Genomic DNA, 6,000 nt, shown 5'->3' with positions numbered 1-6,000 from the left:
AAAGGACCTTTGCCAAAGCCTCCCGCTCCCTCTCACAGGACCCTAGTCCAGCTTATGCCATAAGCCTTTTTTTTAGTTTCTTAAGATGCCAGAAAACTTTTCGTTCTGTTTTACCTCATTTCCCCCATTTTCATTTTATGTTGGTTGTTACATTAATTAGTAAGCTGGGCAAGGACCCTCCCAAACGGGGAGCGTTTCAGCCTATGGTGACACGTTCTGTTTTTTGGGCATCTCTGCCCCCACAAGGAAGTGAGATTCCTTCCTTGGGCACAAGGGGTCCAACCACCACCACCCAATGGTGCAAGCGAAACAGGACACTCCTCAAGATGCTCAGGGGAGTGGGAAGATGCTTCAAAAGCAGTGGAAGGACGAGGACCACACCTCTGTCCTTCCCAAAGGAGAAGAGCATGTGCCGAGTTCAGTTGCCACCATTCCCAAGGGAACCACTTGGCAGCCATCTTGTTTCCCTGAAGGATGCAAAGAAATATGCACCTCCTCATTTTAAACTGGAAAATGACAGGTACACTTAAGGGCTGAAATATACTTTACAGATAGTAATGGATATTGTTAAAGTAATACCTGCTTTTTGGATTACCAAAGGCAGAGTCTATCAATTTTTATTTTTATATTAAAGTTGTTGTTTTTTTCATCTGTTGAGAATGTCTCTTTGTGATTTCATAGGGCATTGCACTTTATGTGTCTCATTTGCTATCCCCAGAGGAATCGCAGCTGCCTGCATTAAAAGGTATCCAGGGATGCCAGGGAAGCTTTTAGCTTTGCAGAACACTCTGCCTCCCACTCCTGAGCGCTGCCTGCTTTACATTGGATGGGGGTGGAGGTGGGGGTGAGAGGAAGGATTTTCCCACAATCCAGAAGGGATGGGAGCCATCTCTCGCACTCAAGACACTGTCAGACAGCTCCATCCCTGGCCATGCAATGCAATGCAACCTCTCAGGTGTGCTCATTTCTCTGTGCCATTCACAAATACTCTGGGCAGGTAAACATAGCAGTAAATAAGATGAGGGGTGATGTGTCCTTCCCCCAGCGAGCAGAACAGCTCAGAGGTTAGTGGTAGCATTCAGACACACTCCTGCTGGTCAACTCCTTAAAACAGAGGTTTTCAACCTTTTGGGGTCCACGGCTCCCTTGACCAACTACATTCTTTCTCTGGCTCTGTGGGGCTCAGGAGCCCAGTTGTGTCACCCTTGCCTGCAGAGACGACAGCCCCTCACCCCTTTTCAAACATCCACCCTTGTGGAGGGTTCCCACAGCCTCCTTTCCTCTCCCCTCTCCTCTGGACAGCCACTACTGCTGCCCCTGGTCTCTGAGCTTTCCCCCCTGCCCCAAAGAGAGGTGCCTCCTCACACTACCCCACAGAGGACTGAGAAGCACCCCCCTGGCCAGCCCCAGAGGTACCATTCGCTTGGGGAGCTTGTAGCCAGGAAAGCTACTGCAACAAACAGCTGTGCAAGCCTTTGGGAGGCAGAGACGCAAGAGGGCATCAGAGAAGGGAGGGAAGGGAGGGAAGAGGGACAGAGGCCAGCGTTGCCCACGGCACCCCTGACCATCATTCAAGGCACCCCAGGGTGTCACGGCACACTGGTTGAAAACCTTGCTAGGAAAGATCTGGGTGACCCCTCATGCTGGGGGAGTGTCATCTCTGTGCACCAATCGGCCTCTCTGGTGTCAATAATAAATAGCACTTGTTCAAAGCTCACCCAGTGCTTTGGATGTCAAGGAAGGTGGTTCATTCGTCTGTCTCTCAGCACTTGCAAGAGCAACAGAAACACCTGGGTGGAAAAGTCTGGCTTCTGCACCTCAATCAAATACTGAGACTTGTGGACAGGAAAATGAAATGTCCAGGCAACAGATGCACAGCCTTGGGTAAGAAACCATGCAAAGGAATCTGGGCCATAGCTGTGTAATTATTAAATAAATCATTTGGAGAGACCTAAAATGTCTAAGCTCGTTCGACCAGTCCTGTGCAATACTCTGCCAGTTGAAATTCATCAGGCAACTTCCGTGTCAATTTTTCTGTTCTGCCAGGTCTATGCAGGCAGTTAAGAATATATCCTTCCACAATGATGAACTGATGCCTTATTTTAACCTTTTATGGCTTTTATTGTATGGTTTTATGTACAATAATTAGACCCACTCGGGGGGAGGGGTTAAATAAAGCAATTTATAAATATTTTTTGTGAATAATAAATAAAATCAGGCACCACCAGCTGGGAGTTTTGCAGTGAAAATCAATACCCTTAAGTCCCTCCTGGGCATGGTGAGATCCCAAATGCAATCAAGAAGACCCAAATTTGGATTCTTGCAACTGAATCAGAGAGAGGGGGAGGTCCACAGTACATGTACAATCTGATCTGTAGTTAACCTCCTAAATGAATATTTTATGTGACTAGCACCAATTCCAGGGGCATGTCACAGTGAGACTCCATTTGGGGGGAAAGAAATGGAGGAGAGAAATTGTTAACCCCACAGCTCACATCCATCCACCTGACAGATCTGGGCCTGGCTGTGTGGGGCTACCTGAGGTATCCAGGCCTGGGGTGACAGAATGTCCTCTACATTCATGTGTTTTTATACTGTAAACAACCCTGTGGCATATTAATAGCAATTAACAACAACAACAACAACAACAACAACAACAACAACAATACAGGGCAAGATACCTATGTGTATGTTTGTGTGAGAGAGAATGGGGGTGGCACTTTCCACAAAACAGCATCAAAGCCCTTGGCAGCAAATGTCCCCTTGGTGCAAATGGGCAACAATTTTATTACTGAGAATTTTTGTGTGAGAGCTGCTTTCATAGTCTTCTGCGTGAGGTCTGGTATATCTGAGCAACATGTGGTGCCTTCACAGGGGTGATTCAGACAGTGACTGAGCTGTCTTCTCTGTTTCTTCAGCACCACGACTCTGAAGACGTGAGTAACCAGCACAAGCCTCTGCCACATTTACATGCCCATCCGTGCTAGCAGATGACTTGGCAAGGAAGAATGGAGCACGGCTGCTAAAGGCCCCCTCTGGCCTCCCCAGTCACACTCGTTGAGCCAGAAAGGAAGATGCAGGTCATCTGCACAGATAAAGCCCCTGTGTGGTTGTGGGCTGTGCCTCAGGCCTTCTATGGATCTGTCAGGAGAAGAGACTGAAAGCAGTTTAGTTTGTCTCCCAATTAGCGCTACCCACTAGCTTGGCCTCCTAACCTGGCCTGACTCTACTTCTCAGGTCCTGTCAGAGGACTCTGCCTGGAACAAAACAGTCTCTAGTCACATCCACACACACACACACACACACACACACACACACATAGCTTCCCCCCAATGATCCTAAGAACTGTACTTCACGTCTCACCCTTAATCATCTACAGTAGATCACCCCCAGCACCTCTGACCACCTACAGTTTTCTTTCAATGTTATATAATAATCATTATTATTATTTATTATTTATACCCTGCCCATCTGGCTGCCCATCCACGCTGGGCGGCTTCCAACTGAATACAGTGGTATCTCAGATTACATACGCTTCAGGTTACAGACTCTGCTAACCCAGAAATAGTGCTTCATGTTAAGAACTTTGCTTCAGGATGAGAACAGAAACCGTGCTCCGGCAGCGCAGCAGCAGCAGGAGGCCCCATTAGCTAAAGTGGTGCCTCAGGTTAAGAACAGTTTCAGGTTAAGAACGGACCTCCGGAACAAATTAAGTACTTAACCTGAGTTACCACTGTATTAAAAACAATACAGCATCAGACATTAAAAACTTCCCTAAACAGGGCCGCCTTCAGTTGTCTTTTAAAAATAAAATAGTTGTTTATTGCCTTGACACCTGCTGGGAGGGCATTCCACAGGGCAGGCGCGACCACCAAGAAAGCCTCTGCCTGGTTCACTGTAACCTCACTTCTTGCAGTGAGGGAACCGCCAGAAGGTCCTCGGCACTGGACCTCAGTGTCTGGGCTGGATGATGGAGGTGGAGACGCTCCTTCAGGTATACAGGACCGAGGCCGTTTAGGGCTTTAAAGGTCAGCACCAACACTTTGAATTGTTATGGTGCTGATGCAGCCTCTCTTTAGAGCCTGATTTTCTCCCAGCGTCATGCTGAGCTGTCCATGGTCCTCCTTTCATCCCTGAACTCTGGACCTGCTCTCACAGCCCAGGACAACATTCCAGCAAGCAAAGCCAGCTGTTCATTTGTCGCAGTGCTCACTTGAGGACATCTCAAGGTGTAGCTTTGAGGGAGATCTCTGTCTCTGCAAGGACTTCTGCATCAAGAGCTTTTTGCTCCCCGATAGGGTTTGTCATAAAGGGATAAGCAGACCCTCTTGGTCATGACCAGCAGTTGTGCTTGAGAGGTCAAACAAAACCATCCTTGCGAGGAGGACCAAGGCAATGCCTTCTCATAGCACCTGGGCTCAGTGCTGTGCCCAGTCCAGTGACTTCTTCTCCTTCTTCTCCTTCTTCCCCCTCCCCAGAGTGGATCCCTATCAACTAGTTTTCGGATCCGGGGTCCCCTCGCCTTCCTCCGAGGTATCTCAGCCACTCGGTCAGACTCTGGCCAGCTCATGACAGCTCACAGAGCAGGAGCGTAACAGTGACTATAATTGCCAGAGTGATTACTTGCATCCATTACAGGAAGCTTTAAAATGCTCCTTTTTTCACAGTCAACAGCTGGTTCACAGCTTGAAAGCAACAGTTAAGATAAATTAAATAAAAGGGATAATAAAATCCAAGCCTAATTTAATTTTTGCAGTACATGCAGATGCTGGCAACATTTTTAAAATACAGCAAAAAAAATGCCAAAGTCAACACACACACAGTAACAAGTGTGGGTTTCATTCACACAGAGGTGACACTTAGAAAATGGAAAGCAAAGAGAGACTCTGAGGGCACCTCAGGAGGCGGGGATGAAGAAGAGCTTCACCCAAGAGGGGCAGGGGGGAAACCAAGAATCTGGGAGCTTTGCATACATTTCTCTGCTCTGCAATCCCCACTGGGGAGCTCAGCCCCACACCTGCAGTCAGCAATGGGGAGGAAGAGGTGCTCGGTCAGGAAAGCTGGGAAGGACCAGGGTCATGTGAGAAGATGGGAGGAGACACAGACCAATGGGCCATTCACCCACAAAGCATCCTAGGTAACCTTGGGCCAGTCACTGCTATCTCTCAGCCTAGCCTATCTCACATTGTTGTTGTGATGATAAAATGGAGCAGGGGTGGAGAAGGCCACTTTGAGCTCCTTGAAGGAAAGGCAGGATATAAATGTGCTAAAATACAGGCCAGAAAGCAGCTCTGGGGAAAGAATCCCACCTGCATGGGCTGCTCTTGAGTGGCAGGTAAAGAGAGCAGTCTACTAGGGTGGTCCCCTCTAAGGTGTTGCTTCCATAACCTTCCCTCCTTCCCCGACTTGCTATGAGCTGCAGAAAAGTGAGGAGCACAGCAAATGCAGAGTAGATTATCCTGTGAGCTTGGGAAGGAGATGGAACCAGCTCTTGCCCTTTGGGAACTTGAAACAATCTGGCTCAGCACCCTTGGTGGTTAAATTTATAACAAATATCACTTTTAAGCAACCTATGTCCAAATCTTGTCTTGATTCCAATGGACCTGTACAGCATTTTGTCACTAACACAGAAGCATAATTTATAGGGTTTTTGCATGCACACTTATATCTGATGGCCAAAAAAACCCCTTTTCTTAAAAATGGAACTGTGTGATTATTCAAAGCTATTCTGGTATTTTGGAAATGGCTTTTTGAAATTTAAAAAAATGAGGGCAGATAATTTGTTTTAGAAAGGTAGAGAGAGTGATCTATCACTCTGTGTTGTACCATGCTCAAATAGAAACATTAGGAAGCTGTCTTATTCTGAGCCAGAACATTTTTTGGTCTATCTTGCTCAGTATTGTCTGCACTGACTGGCAGTGCCTCTCCAGGATTTCAGAGAGAAGTCTCTCCCTTGAGATGCTGTTGGGGATTGAACCTGTGGTTTCTGCTTCCAAGGAA

This window comes from Podarcis cretensis (assembly GCF_951804945.1).
Source record: "Podarcis cretensis genome assembly, chromosome: 14".
Lineage (NCBI taxonomy): Eukaryota > Metazoa > Chordata > Lepidosauria > Squamata > Lacertidae > Podarcis > Podarcis cretensis.
The sequence above is the reverse complement of the archived record's forward strand: the minus strand, read 5'-3'. Positions refer to the sequence as shown.